This window comes from Dreissena polymorpha, chromosome 6 (genome assembly GCF_020536995.1).
Source record: "Dreissena polymorpha isolate Duluth1 chromosome 6, UMN_Dpol_1.0, whole genome shotgun sequence".
Classification (NCBI taxonomy): Eukaryota; Metazoa; Mollusca; class Bivalvia; order Myida; family Dreissenidae; genus Dreissena; species Dreissena polymorpha.
Window position 1 is genome coordinate 58,209,563 of NC_068360.1, and position 16,750 is coordinate 58,226,312.

Here is a 16,750-nt window from a genome sequence, read left to right on the forward strand (position 1 = left end):
AAACATTTATGAGAGTCATTAAAACACATAATTTCGGAAGTATACAACCAACAATCAAAATGGCTGCCAATGAACGTTCGAAAAGAACGCGAGAAAGTATTTACAAAATGACATCATCAAAAATGATTAAAGTGAACGCTACTTCGCTGTATTTTAGATAAGTATACGATCTATTGAAAAACACTAGCATTTGACATAAAAACACCCGTGGATATGGAAATCTTCAGCGTTCGAAATTGCAGACGGCATGCATTTTGCGCTGTGTACGGTTGTTCAGAAAACTTGGTAAGTCTACATCTACATCTACATCTACATCATACGTCGGCGCAATCACACTTGATTATTACGCGACGGGTGGTGCTAGGTCAAGAGAAAGATATGAAATGATAGGATAGATAGAAGAGATTTGATAGTTAAACGTATAGAGATAGTAAAAAGTTTTGCCAGCTTCGTTTTCTGCTCTTCAACCCAGACCTCTCCGGTTACGGTGGCCGCGGCCGGCACAGCAATGGGAATCACTATGGGTTACTTGAAGCTGGGCACCTAACAGTGATTAGAAGGTGAGCGAGGAAAGCCCCTGCTTGAAGGATACCAAGTCAGGGGCCTCTGCGACTGAAGCAGGGAGGTGGTTCCAAACGGATATGGTTCGTGGAAAGAATGAGTTCTTGTGGTAAGATGTGGATGTAGACGGCTGGTGGTACTTCTTGTTATGGTCCTTAGGGCGACTTGGGGCTTGTACAAGGTATTGGTGGGATATCTACCAGGTCATTGATGATTTTGTACAACATGGTGAGTTGCGCTTTGGTCCGTCGTGACTCGAGCGTCTCCCACCCATAATGCTCGATCATGGAGGATACGCTTCTGGTGTTGTGGTATCGGTTGGTCACATATCTAGCAGCCCTCCTCTGTACCATCTCAAGCTTGTAAACCAGGTCCTTTGTAAATGGGTTCCACACTGTGGAGGAATACTCAAGGCCTGGCCGGACAAGAGAAGTGTATGCCGTGTTCTTGACCTTCTCAATGCTGACGCATAGGTTGCGCTGGAGGAAGCCGAGTGTACTGTTTTCCTTTTTCGCCGTGATGTCCATATGGTGGTTCCATTAAAGGTTTTGGGACAAGGTTACTCCCAGGTACTTGGTAGTTGAGTCAGTCTCGAGGATGTGGTCTTTCAGGGAGTAACGGAACATGATTGGGTTCCTCTTTCTGTGGACACGGAGAATGCTACACTTCTCTGGGTGAAAGTCCATACCCCATTGTTTCTCCCATTCGGCTAGCTTTATCAGGTCGTTTTGTAGGATCAGGCAGTCTTCTTCCGAGTTGATTTCCCGATAAACCACACAGTCATCTGCGAAAAGCCTTACTCTGGATGTGACATGTAGTGGCAAGTCGTTGATGAAGACAAGAAATAAGATGGGTCCGAGGACGCTTCCCTGAGGGACTCCGCTAACGAAAAGTGCTTGCTCGGATGTTGCTCCATCAACGACTACCCTCTGCGTGCGATCTGTCAGGAAGACTTCAATCCACTAAGTGTCATTGTATTCTTGAATTTGTCCGATGAGTTGAATTTTATATACCATTACCATGCGAGAAAGTTTGCAAACACATTTATTTCTTACAAAACTTACCTTAAAAATAAACAACACAAATATCAGTGGCACGAACTGGTAATGGCACGAAACGACCATCAACCGTTAAAGTTCAAGGGCATAATTTTAATGGAAATGTGTTGAATATTGGATAAATTAATTGTTTTGCCGTTAAAAGGGTAAGTTTTTGGTTTGCTTTGCTTATTTTTTTTATATCAAAACACTAGTTTTATAGTTAATTTCTTAAAGTACAACAGTTCAGTTAACGTTATATCTTGAATTCATGAATATCGAAATAGAAGTCGGAGTTTGCACATTTCGGACGTTGCTATGCAAGTTAGTTCTCGATAGAATATACTGTTTTGCCTTTTCGCATACAGTTGTGCAGCTGTTTTCCATATAATGAGGCAATGTTTTACGTCTGGAATACCCCCCTCGATGATTATAAATCATTAACTTCTCAAATCTAAGCATCGTCAACTTGACAAGGTTCTGTCAAGATTTAATTAGCAGAATATGTAAAGCTGAGTAACATTAATTTAAGACTGATATCTGATTAGGGCAGTGGTTGGTTCACCTGATTCTCTCATAGGTGATCCCGGTCGACCACACCACATTTGAATATGTATCAGTACAAAAACAAATAGCTTGTAATTATAATTGATTAATGTGAATCGAGGTAAATGGTTGGTAAATACGTTAAGCGAGAGGACTGACGTTCCGATGCGTGTTCCAGGTGTGAATACACCTGTGAACACAAATTGGCTTGTCAAATTACATAGGGGCCCGCGATTACAGGCGGTGTAAAATCTGTAGGGATCATACATCATCTGTCTATATACGTCAAGATACACACATTGACGTCCATTACTTGTTGACAGGCGCGGGTCACGAATTAAGCGAATACACAACGGGATCAGTATAAATAATCCTCAAAATAGGCAGACGTGGCCTCGCTTTCTCTTAGGAATTATTCACGTTGTGTAACGTAATGTACATATAATATATATAATAATAGAATTTATCTCATAGAACCTTCGGGTAGGGTATACATATAATATATATAATCATAGAATTTATCTCATTGTACATTATTGTGTTGTTATTGTCGTGTTATTGTTGTATAAACAAACTAATTTAGGAAATAGAACCTTCGGGTAGGGTGTAATGAAATTTGAAACTGATTATGTAGATGTGTAATGTAATGGGTTATAATGAATATGTTACTTTATGAAAAGTCAATAGAAATATTTCAGCGAGATGTAACTAACAGAAAACATGGGGGTCGTGACTCGCAAAATGCATATAGGCAATTAGTAAATCCATTAAGCAAGATTCGTGACTCGTAAAATGCATATAAATGGTTGGTAAATACGTTAAGCGAGAGGACTGACGTTCCGATGCGTGTTCCAGGTGTGAATACACCTGTGAACATGAAAGCGAAACAGCTCTAAGTGCATTTTTCAAAATTTTACAGGAGAAGGTTAAAACTGTATCATATTAACAATAACAACAAAAAAGGCTTTATATTTTCAAGTTTGATAGAGAATGTTCTGTTCAAATCACATTTTAAACAAACATTTTTGAATTTTCACAAACAAAAAAGTTATTTAAAAATGTCACTTAGACCCTTTTCGCACTTAAATTTCACATTTTTTGTACTTGGCGTTAAGAGCGAAACGGTTCTAAGTGATTTTTAACCTAACATAAATAATCAGTTTACAGAATTTATTTTTATATAAAATACTTTTTCTATATTGAAAACAATAATATTGCTAAAAATGGCACTTAGAACCATTTCGCACTGAAAAAAACACTTTTTTCAACTTATTTGTTCAGGGCGAAAAAGTTCTAAGCAACATTTAGTGACTTAAAAAAGTATTGAAAATTCTCCCTTAATGGCATATATTTGACATTGATTAATATTAATATTTTTATAAAGGTATTTTTTAAATATATTTTGAAAAAATGTTACTTATAACCATTTTTGCTCTTAACAGATAGCATAAATATATTGTTCTTATACTATTTAATAATGCTTAACAATTCTATGTCAATTGATGTAATTTTATTCTTAAAAAATACTTTTTGCAGTTGTTTTTTGTTTAAACATTGGAGATGTACAAATGTATTCTTTTAAATGTCTCAAAAACAGAATTTTTTTTTTATTGAATTCACAAAAAAGAATAAATAATAATGATTTGTTGTTGTGAGTGTTTCCAACAATCAGTAACAAGTTAGAAAAGGTGCATTTGGGAAACTTATTTGTTTTTCATTCTTAATTTAAGGTGTAGTTTTAAATTATTTATGCAACATTCTACATGTATCATTACTTGTGAAATTAATTAATGCTTTGGCAGATATTTGGCGTAATTTGTAGGCCTAAGCCATGTCATTATACAACAAAATTTATACCAAAGTAATTAACAATTGAATACATTTAATGATTTAACATCATAACTATTAGTTTAGTACATTCTTACCTTTACTTAAAGTGAATGTGGTATGTCTTGACCTTTTTATACAAAGTACACACTCAAAAGTCAAGCACTAAACAACATCCACCATCAAACTTTTTTCACTGAGCACTAGTATAAGCATGGTGGTGTATGTCAAATGAAGCTTAAAACACAGTTAATTGAGAAGGGGCTTTTCCACTGGGATAACTGAACTGTTATTAGGCAATTATTACAAGATTTTCAAATTATCATAATTGGTATACGTTTACATCATTCAGCTGTTTGATTTCTTCTCCGCAGAATTGTTACAAATTGAAACCCTCTGATGGACAACCATTGGCACAGATACCAACCAAATCACATCACTCCTGAATGGTTACTTACTGTAAAACATCCACTGGTACAGGTACAAAGCAATCACATCAACCCTGAATGGTAACTTACTGTTTAACATCCACTGCCACATATACCAAGCAAATCACATTGCTCATGAATGGTTACTTACTGTTAAACAACCGCTGGCACAGGTACAAAGCAAATCACATCATCCCTAAATGGTAACTTACTGTTTAACATCCACTGCCACATATACCAAGCAAATCACATTGCTCATGAATGGTTACTTACTGTTAAACAACCACTGGCACAGGTACCAAGCAAATTACATCATCCCTAAATGGTAACTTACTGTAAAACAACCACTGCTACAGGTACCAAGCAAATCATATTGCTCATGAATGGTTACTAACTGATTTACATTTACTGGCACAGATACCATGCAAATCACATCACTCCCGAATGGTTACTTATTGTTTAACATCCACTTGCACAAATACAAAGCAAATCACTTCACCCCTGAATGGTTACTTAATTGTTTAACATCCATTGGCACAGATACCAAGCAAATCATATCACTCCTGAATTGCTATTTATTGTTTTACATCCACTGGCACAGATAGCAAGCAAATCAAAGCACCCCTGAATGGTTACTAATTGATTAACATCAACTGGCACAGATACCAAGCAAATCACAGCATTCCTGGGTGGTTGCTTAGTAATTAACATTCACTGACACAGATACCAAGTAAATCACATCACCCCTAAATGGTTACTTACTAATTAACATCCACTTGCACATAAACTATGCAAATCACATCACTACTTAATGGAAACTAACTGATTATCAATCGCCGACACAGATACCAAGCAAATCACATCACTCCAGAATGGACATTAACTGATTAACATCCACTGGCACAGAGACTAAGCAAATCACACCACAGCATAGTTGAAACTAACTAATTAAGAACCACTGACACAGATTCCAACCAAATCACATCACTCCTGAAAGAAAGCTAACTGATATACATCCATAAGCACACTAACAAACCAAATCACATCACACCAGAAAGGTTGCCTACTGATTCACGGTTTATTTTCAGAGTTTCATACAAACTCAGAAAAGTAATTAGTTGACCAACTAATTCACATCTCACCTCAGAAATCAATTAGTGTTGGTTAATACCACAATATCAACCAAATTGCTGTCATGTTTTTTTAATATCTATTTATCCTAAATGTCATATTAACTTTCTATGATGGTGTATACAACAAACTAGGTGTGTTAGGTAATTACGAGAGGAGAATACAAAGATTTAAGGTATCAGCAATTTAACAATTTAAATACACAACTTTACTTTTAAATTATGATCACCTTAATTCTTTTATTGTTTTAGTTTTCTAAAACATTATTGCAAGATATTTTACCTTAATAAATTAGGTAGAGCTCAAAAAAGGCTCACATCTCTCTGAAATTCATTTAAAAAATTAAACTAGCTTTTCTGCAATTACGTAACTTTCCATTTTTTCAATAAGCTTTATAGTTTAAAAAATATACATGTATTAAGAAAACAGAATTCAAAATGTGATTTAATGCTTATTAAATTGTTAAAAAGTTATTTATTAATGGTATACATGAAAAAAATCATTTAAGAAAATGTGTAAATACCCAAATTCAGTGCGAAAAAGGTCTAAGTGAATCTAAGTGAAAAATATTACACAATGCATCAATATGTTTTCTTAGTTTTTATCAATTACAAAATATCTGTTCTGGGGGTTCTCAAAATGCATTTTATTAATTTTTTTGTAAATATATTCCTCAATTATTGCTAAAAGTTTCATTTAGAATTTTTCTTAGCATCAACAACCTTAATGCGAAAGAGCTCTAAGTAGCACTTCACTGCACATAGAACCTTTTCGCACTAAAAAATATACTTAATTTCACTTAGAGCTTAAGGACAAATTTCAATTTTACTTTTTATTTGATTGCCTGGAACTAAGATATTTTAATACATGATGGGCATGGATGTTACGATACAAAATATACAAAAAAGTCATTTTGTGAAAAAATGTCAGTTAGAGCCGTTTCGCTTTAACCCCTCGGAATGTTTAATTTATTTGTTTGCAACAATTTGGAACCTTTTGGTTTGAGCATTGTAAGCCTAGTGTATAATTGCCCCTTTGTTCAGCACACATGAATTGGTATGAAATACATCTATTTCTCGTGTGGCGTATTTTCATTTAAACTCTGGATTTTAATGACTACAAGTCGGTCGTGCAGTTAAATATGTTTTAAAGCATCGAAAGAATCCAAAATTATTTTGGATTTTGTGTTTGTCATGCATAATTTAAATTTTCATAGGAATAAAATAACTCACAGCGACAGGATTACGGCTTTGTTATGGTAAGCATTTGATACAAATGTTATTAAGAATTAGTGTGGTTGTAAATAAATTTGAGAAATGGAACGCAAAAAAACAACAGAAAATGGAAGTGCGTGCATGTTACTGTATCTTGCAACTTCATTGTTTTTAGAATTGGATTAAAGTTTTAATTTAGGTAAGCGTGTCGCTTATACTAAATTAAGTTTTTTTATGTCTCCTTTGTTCTTATATGGTATGAAATGCGTATCTCGTGTAACGTAATTTCATTCAAACTCTGGATTTTAATGACGACAAGTCGGACGTGTTATTTTATTTACATGTAACAGTAAAATATTTTTTAAAGCATCAAAAGATTGTAAAAAATATTTCCGATTGTATTTTTGTCATGCATAATTTAATCTTCCATAAGAATAAAATAACTCGCTGCGTCAAGATTTCGGTTTCCTTAATCATGTTTTAGGTAAGAATGGTAAGCATTTGATACACAAGTTTAAAAAAAAATAGTGTGGTTTTTAATAAATTTTGAGAAAGAGAAGGATGACCAGAATTGGAGGTTCATGTCTTTGTAACTTTATTGTTTAAAGCAAAGGATTAAAGTTACAATTGATGTACATGTAAGCGTGTCGTTAATGCTAAATTTAGTTTTTTTAATGACTCCTTCGCTTCTGTATAGTATGAAATACATATCTCATGTAACATAATATCATGTAAACTCTGGGCTTTTATGACGACAAGTTGGATGTATGGTTTCCTATATTGTGTTTTAGGTCAGAATGGTAAGCATTTTTTACTTTTATTATTAAAAAATAGTGTGGTTTTAAATAAAGTTTGAGAAAGGGAAGGAAGAACAGAAAATGGAAGTTCATATCATTGTAACTTTATTGTATAAAGCATTGGATTCAAGTTAAAATTGAGGTAAGCGTGTTGTTAATAATAAATTTAGTTTTTGTATGACTCCTTCGCTCTTATAAAGTATGAAATACGTATCTCGTGTATCGTAAATTCTTTGAAACTCTGGATTTTGTGATCGCCTTTTGTCTGTCGTTTGTTGTTCGTCGTCAACATTTACCTTGTTAACACTTAAGAATGTAATGTATTGCAGATTCAGAGATGTCTGTTCTGTTTCGAAGGTCATGTGAAAAATAAACTTACGGGATGTTTGCATATTTTAATACCATATAAATATTGTTCAAATCTATTTGTTGATAGATTTAAAATAGCTAACTTTCCTCTTAGATGCCCTTGTATTTCAAGATAGAATACTTTCCTTCACAGAGGAAGAGGTCTGAGTTTAAATCTCAGTGGGGGCTTCAGAGGATGATTCATTTTGAGAAAAATGATTATATTTGCTCAACTTTGTAAATGACTAAAAGCGACACACCTTATAATTAACTAAATGGCATAGTAAATTTAAGTATAAATAAGAAACATATTTTTATCTTTGCCGTTTAGAATATATCTGGTGATTAAAAGATAGAAATCCGTCGTTTTTGCGCTTTAACACTTAAAAATAATCGCGTTTGTCGAAATAGACGTATACGTCTACAAATCCTACTTTTGGTTTTAAAGCGGTACCGTTTGAACAATAATATATTACTTTCTAACTAGGCTATAGATTTAATTTTATCTCTGCCAATAAGAATATATCTGGTGGTTACAAGGTATAAATCCGTCTATTTTGCGCTTTAAAACTAAAAAATAATTGCGTTGGTCGAACTATGAATATACGTATATAGAAATCCTACTTTCGGTTTTTAAATAAAAATAATAATAAATTACTTTCTAACTAGGCTATAGATTTAATGACAATTTTGCACACTTTCAAATTGCATCTTTATGTATTGATTAATATGTATTTCATTTCAAAGTGTGTGGCGTTAACCAAATCACTTTGAAAATTTCTTTTAAAGAATGAGGTTTCTGAAAATTCAATTATCGAAGAAACATTTATATATTAAGGGTACAATAAGACAGCAAACTAAGAATAGACATCCATTGAGGTTTTTTATCAATTGAATATGCAAAGAAGAAATTAAATATCAGCAATACAAAAGCCTGTACTATGTGCAGCGTGTGATTTTTCTATTTATCTATATATACTCAGTCAAATCCAAACTAGGCAAATATTTACTGGACAGTAGGTCCTGTTAAATGGGAAAAAATACAGGACCTCCTCTTTTTTATAGGACCTTAGACCCTTCCCAAATAAGTGTGTAAAACTCGAGTTAAACAAGGGTTTTATCCGTGTTAAACCAAGCGGTATTGGCAATTGGTTTAAGTGGGTCTTTTTAGCTTACCGACTTGGTTAAAACTGTGTAAAACACAGAAAAACTCACTTGGTACCATAGTGGGTTTCGGTAAGTTGGTTTTTTGTTGGTTTTGGTATGTTGGTTTTAGGGGTTTTTGGTATGTTGGTTTTTGTGAGTTTTGGTAAGTTGATTTTTTTCTGTGTTTAAAGTGGGTATTTTTACCAACTTGTTTAAACTGAGTAATACGCAGAAAAAACTCACTTGGTACACATAATTATGTGGGTTTTGGTAAGTTGGTTTTATGTGAGTTTTGGTATGTTGGATTTTTGTGGATTTTGGTATGTTGGTTTTTTGTGGGTTTTGGTATGTTGGTTTTTTGTGAGTTTCGGTATGTTGGTTTTTTGTGAGTTACAAAGACTCACAAAAACAAACATACCAAAACTCACAAAAAACCAACATACCAAAACAAACCCACAAACAAGAGGGCCATGATGGCCCTGAATCGCTCACCTGACTCATTAAGATCAGGTGAAAACTATGACCTCTATTGTCTACACAATGTTTTTCTATGATTTGACCTAGTGACCTAGTTCCTGACTCTAGATGACCCAAATACAATCCCAATCCAGATTTCATCAAGATAAACATTCTGACCACAGTTCATAAATATTGGATGAAAACTGTGACCTCTATTGTCAACACAAGGTTTTTCTATTTATTTGAACTAGATTTTTACCCCAGATGACCCAAATACAATCCTACCCAGATTTCATCAAGAATTCTGACCAAATTTCATAAAGGTTGGAAGAAAACTGTGATCTCTAATGTCTACACAAGGTTTTTCTATTATTTGACCTAGTGACCTAGTTTTTGACCCCAGATGACCCAAATAAAATCCCAACCCAGATTTTATCAAGATAAACATTCTGACCAAATTTCATAAAGATTGGATGAAAACTGTGACCTCTATTGTCTACAGAAGGTTGTTCTATTATTTGACCTAGTGACCTTGTTTTTGACCCCAGATGACCCAAATACAATCCCAAACCGGATTTCATCAAGATAAACATTTTGACCAAATTTCATCAAGATTGGATGCAAACTGTGACCTCTACTGTCTACACAAACAAATTGTTGACGGACGGACGCACAGACACACGCAGGCACGCACAACGGACGCCGGACATCACACGATCACATAAGCTCACCGTGTCACTTCATGACAGGTGACCTAAAAATATGTGTCGGAGATAAACATGAACAGTTGTGGTTAAAATCCCATAGAAACAAGGGCTGTTTGTAAAACATGCATGCCCCCCTATATGGGCTATAAGTTGTAGTAGCAGCCATTGTGTGAATACGTTTTATGTCACTGTGAATGGTGGTGGTGGTGGTGGTGGTGGTGTAGTAGTAGTAGTAGTAGTAGTAGTAGTAGTAGTAGTAGTAGTAGTAGTAGTAGTAGTAGTAGTAGTAGTAGTAATAGTAGTTGTAGTAGTAGTAGTAGTAGTAGTAGTAGTAGTAGTAGTAGAAGTAGTAGTAGTATTAGCAGTAGAAGTAGTAGTAGAAGTAGTAGTAGTAGTAGTAGTAGTAGTAGCATAGAAGACGTGGTGGTGGTGGTGGTGGTGGTGGTGGTGGTGGTAGTAGTACTAGTAGTAGTAGTAGTAGTAGTAGTAGTGGTAGTAGTAGTAGTAGTAGTAGTAGTAGTAGTAGTAGTAGTAGTAGTAGTAGTAGTAGTAGTGGTAGTAGTAGTAGAAGTAGTAGTAGTAGTAGTAGAAGTAGTAGTAGTAGTAGTAGTAGTAGTAGTAGTAGTAGTAGTAGTAGTAGTAGTAGCAGTAGCAGTAGCAGTAGCAGCATTACAAGACCAATACTTAAGAATGATCAAATGGGAAAAGGTAACATAGCACCAGCAGTAAATATGGGGCTCATTTACAGATCAGATTTGGAATCTCTGCTGTAAAATGAGATTTTGAATGAATTAAAGGGAGGCAAATCTGTAATAAAAAGAACATGCATAAACCGTAGTTGTTTCCCTTGTTTGAACCATGCTAAATCCTTACAAGTTTGGAAAGAATTGGATGAAAAATTTGGACTTTATTGCATAAACACCATTTTCTCAATTCAAGGGGAGGTAATTCTGTACTTCATGGACCAATAATGCTCATTTTTTGTAGGGTTCGTGTCCTCATTGATATAAAGACACTGTGCTAATTTGGAAAGGATCGGACAAAAAATGTGGAAGATTTTTGAAAGTTTTCACAAAATAGGCAAAAACGAATAAACATGCAAAGTTCAACAAGCTCCTGCGGCCATGTTTTTTGACGAATCAAATTTCTTTGAACAACTTTCTCAGGGGAGCCCTCAAAGGTCATCCCTGTGAAATTTTTTGAAAATCTGATGAGCGGTTTCTGACAAGAGAATTTTTTAAGGTTTTTACCATATATGGTCATGGCGGCCATCTTGGTTATGCGATCAAATTTTTTTTTTAAATTCTTTTGTCCCATGACCTAGGGATGCTCCACATGAAATTTAGTTGAAATTGGCTCAATGGTTTAGTAGAAGAAGATGTTTACAAATTGTTTACGGACGGACGGACGGACGGACGGACGGACGGACGCCGGACGCTGAGTGATCACAATAGCTCACCTCGAGCTATCGCTCAGGTGAGCTAAAAACCAACATACCAAAACTCACAAAAAACCAACATACTAAGACTCACATAAAACCAACTTGACGAACCCACAAAAACCAACTTAAACAAACTTCTGTCTACAAAAGTGTGTTTAAGGTGGTTTTTGTGAGTCTTTTGTTCGCTTAAGGGATCATAAAATTGTGCTTGTCTGACCTGTAACCTTTTTAAAAAATAAATATTTACACTGTCCTGGTAAAAAAGGTAACTGCGATAAAATCACAACAGATCATTACAAGCCCCATGTGATTATTACAAAAGACATACACAATTTGCAAGAAGAAATGTGTTTGTCGGAAACACTATGTCCTCTTCTGCGACGCTTTGAATTTTTTTTTATAGCTTTGACCTTGACCTTCCACCACTCAAAATGTGCAGCTTCATGAGAACGCCGCTTTAAAAAAGTGTGTTTTTTACCTTTGACCTTGAAGGATGACCTTGACCTTGAAGGATGACCTTGACATTGAACTTCCACAACTCAAAATGTGAAGCTTCATGAGAACGCTGTTTTGAAATTTATTTTTATTTTTTTTACCTTTGACCTTGACGGGTGACCTTGACCTTGAGCTTCCACCACTCAAAATGTGCAGCTTCATGATAATGCCGCTTTGAATTATATATATATATTTTTACCTTTGATCTTGAAGGATGCCCTTGACCTTGAAGGATGACATTGACCTTTAACTTCCACCACTCAAAATGTGCAGCTTCATGAGAGCACCGCTTTGAAAAAAAAACTTTGACCTTTAAGGATGACCTTGACCTTGAAGGATGACCTTGACCTTGAACTTCCACCACTCAAAATTTGCAGCTTCATGAGAACACCGCTTTGAAACATTTTATTTTTTTGACCTTGAAGGATGACCTTGACCTTGAATTTCCACCACTCAAAATGTGCAGCTTCATGAGATACACATGCATGCCAAATATCAAGTTGCTATCTTCAATATTGAAAAATGTGTTTGTCAGAAACACTATTTCCTTTTCTGCGCCGCTTTGATTTTTGTTTGACCTTTGACCCTGAATGATGACCTTGAACTTTCACCACTCAAAATGTGCGGCTCCATGAGATACACATGCATGCCAAACATCAAGTTGGTATCTTCAATATTGCCAAAGTATTAAAAAAAAGAGCGATTTAAGCCACATATACTTGACCTCTGACCTTGAAGGATGACCTTGACCTTTCACCACATAAAATGTGCGGCTCCATGAGATACACATGCATGCCAAATATCAAGTTGGTATCTTCAATATTGCCAAAGTATTCATAAAATGAGCGATTTTGGCCACATATATTTGACCTCTGACATTGAAGGATGACCTTGACCTTAACCTTTCACCACTCAAAATGTGCGGCTCTATGAGATACACATGCATGCCAAATATCAAGTTGCTATCTTGAATATTGAAAAAGTTATTGCAAATGTTAAAGTTCGAGCAAACAGACCAACAGATCATTGACATACAGACCAACAGACAGGGCAAAAACAATATGTCCCCCACTATAGTGGGTGGGGGACATAAAAATAATAATGTGAACATTTTTATAATAATTTTTATTAACAACACCGGAAAAAAACATCTACCCAAGATGCATTATCACAATATGCCAGCACATTTAACATAATCAATTAAAATAAATAACATTTTTATCTTAGGGCTACCACAGGTAAAAACGGGAACCATTATATATACAGTTTCAGTTAGTGAGGGGTGAAAAAAAGGATACAATTAATAATAATTGTGTTTAACAGTGTTGGTGGTACCGGATTTATAAAATGACGCAATTTAGGAATCCTTCATCCTATTTTTTCCTGAAATAGTCCTTTACACATATTTACACCTATATACAAACGCAACAAAAACGCTCAGCACTACACATTTCATATATTCTCCGCGCAGTACATGACACAAAGCCTCCTCAAGGCCCATCTCATTTTTTCTGCCGCACTGTTGAAATGGTCATGGCAAACTTTTTGGAGATGACATCTGCAATGTATATGAACAATCAATGCAGGATTTTACTGTACATTACATTACTCAAAGAAAATGTAGAAGTGTAGTCCCACCCAAATCTGATCTGAATGACTTGATTTTGGTGGAATAAACGTTTACATCAATATCATCAGTTCAGATATCTCATTTTAACATCATCTAGATTAGAAGGATTTCAAAGAGATTTTAAAACAAGGAGGCAACTTACTGTTGCTTGAATTTTTTATATCGTTCAAAATGAAAGCTTGATATTTAACTTTATACTGAGGTTATTTTTGTCTGCCTATGTGTTAAATTCTCCAAAACATTTTTATGCACAAACACAATTTCTGTAACTCTTAAATTTGAGCAGTAGTATTAAAATAACGCAAGACAGATTATGTGCTGGAGTCAAGTTTTTATTAATTGCATTATGTTTGTTTCAAAATAAGTATGGAGGCAGTAGGACACCTATATATTTAAATCCCATTTTCCATAAAAAAATAATCATACCAACTATGGCGCAGTGTTCGGCAATCAGGAGACCCTCTTGAAAACCCCCTTAGGGGAAGTTGAACAACACTTCAAAGAGCAGGCACCAGCTGATCAGGTCTGAAACATATACCGTCATGGCCTTTGCGAGGTGCGCCTCGTGCATGATCTCATTTGAGATCAGGTCCTGAAAGATTATATATAATGTAAGTGTTAAATATTGCTGTTATGGTATATCTTGTTACTATAAAAATTATTAATTTAAATCAAAACAAGTTTGTTTGCTTGTTGTTTTTGTTTGTTTATTTTTTGCAATTTAAATCCTGTGATCACATGTGACTTAACGCTTGTCATAAACAAGGGCTGTTTGTAAAACATGCATGCCCCCAATATGGGCTGTCATTTGTAGTGGCAGCCATTGTGTGAATACGTTTTTTGGCACTGTGACCTTGCCCTTTGTCCTAGTGACCTGAAAATCAATAGGGGTCATCTGCGAGTCATGATCAATGTACTTATGAAGTTTCATGAACCTAGGCGTAAGCTTTCTTGTGTTATCATCCGGACACCATTTTACTGTGTCAAGTCACCATGACCCTTGACCTAGTGACCTGAAAGTCAATAGGGGGCATCTGCGAGCCATGATCAATGTACCTATGAAGTTTCATGATCCTAGACGTAAGCGTTCTTGAGTTATTATCCGGAAACCATTTTTCTAAGTTGAGTCACCTTGACCTTTGACCTAGTGACATGAAAATTATTAGGGGTCATCTGCGAGTCATGATCAATGTACCTATGAAGTTTCATGATCCTAGGCATAAGCGTTCTGGAGTTATCATCCGGAAACCATTTTACTATTTCGGGTTACCGTGACATTTTCCTTTGACATAGTTACCTGAAAATCAATAGGGGTCATCTGCGAATCTTGATCCATGTACCTTTGAAGTTTCTTGATCCTAGGCATAAGCGTTCATGAGTTATCATCCGGAAACCATTTTACTGTTCCGGGTCACCGTGACCTTGACCTAGTGACCTTAAAATCAATAGGGGTCATCTGCGAGTCATGATCAATGTATCTATGAAGTTTAATGATCCTAGGCATACGCGTTCTAGAGTTATCATCCGGAAACCATTTTACTATTTCGGGTCACCGTGACATTTGACCTAGTTACCTGAAAATCAATAGGGGTCATCTGCGAGTCATGATCAATGTACCTATGAAGTGTCATGATCCTAGGCCTAAGCGTTCTTGAGTTATCATCCGGAAACAATCTGGTGGACGGACGGACATACGGACGGACTGACATGAGCAAAACAATATACCCCCTCTTCTTCGAATGGGGGGGGGGGATAAAAAACAAATGTGCTACATAAACATCGTCTCCTAACTCGATGAACTTAATTTAAATATTATGATCGATGCATAAGCATGAGACAGAATCTGACAACATGTAAAGGATTAACGCTTTAACAACAAACTACAGAATGAAAATAGTTTAAAGTGTTCGTATATGAGTGAGAAGGCTCAATAACGGAAGATAATGCTGTGACGGGGAAAGTGTCAATGAATTTGGGATTAACAATTTGTAGCCCATGCAAATCACATTTACACCATGGTGTTGTTAATCGCAATTACAAATATGACGTTGAATGAACACATTTGTGTAAGAGGCAATACAATAAAATCAAAATAAATCGAAAACAATACTACAGTTTGAATGTATCGATGTTTTGAGACGTTCCTTTTTAAATTTCGATATTCAGACCACTAAAGACCGATGGTAAGCATAATTTGTGACAACAGAAACTTCCTGATCGTCAAGAGCAGTTTTTATCGCGACGGGGATTTTGGTAAATAATACTTTAGATAGCTGTCTATTGAAGTATGTATGCTTGATGATAAGATGTCGCGGCAATTTATATCCTTCTTCAGTAACGAGAAACTTAGATAAAACACCTACGTATTGAATTTTGCGTGCAAGCAGTCATTTGAGATGTTTAAGAGGGTGAATGGAGGAAGAAAATTAGGTAGTATGTTTTCCGTGAAGATGCTCCTATCAGTCGTTTAATCATGTACATGCTAACATGTAAACAACCTTTGTAAATATTCCAGAAATATCCGCCCGTTTTGCATTCGTTGCAATCACTATGTGGCATGTTGCTCTATCAAAGAGTACAAATGGGCCCCTTTTTATTCTAAAAGAGAGAACAATCGGTAAATGAAACAGTCTGCATAACAGCAGACATAATCTTATCTGATTATTTATGAGTAATTAAGTAGCCTGTGTGCATATTTATGTACGTTTTACCTTTTTAGTAAAAAGAAGCATTCTTATTCGTGTATTGGTAAATGTGGTAGAAATACCGATGTTATAATATTGTCTTATAGATGTTTGTGTACATTCCTGTAATACAAATGTGCTGCTTGATCCTCCAAACATTTTACATAAACACAAAATAAGAATGCATATTATTTCTGTTCCGACAGTATTGAAATAAATTTTGCATGTTTCAATGTCGTGTTCATGTATTTTACTTCCTTTTACAAACAATACATGTACTAAAGAGGCCGGGCTTGAAC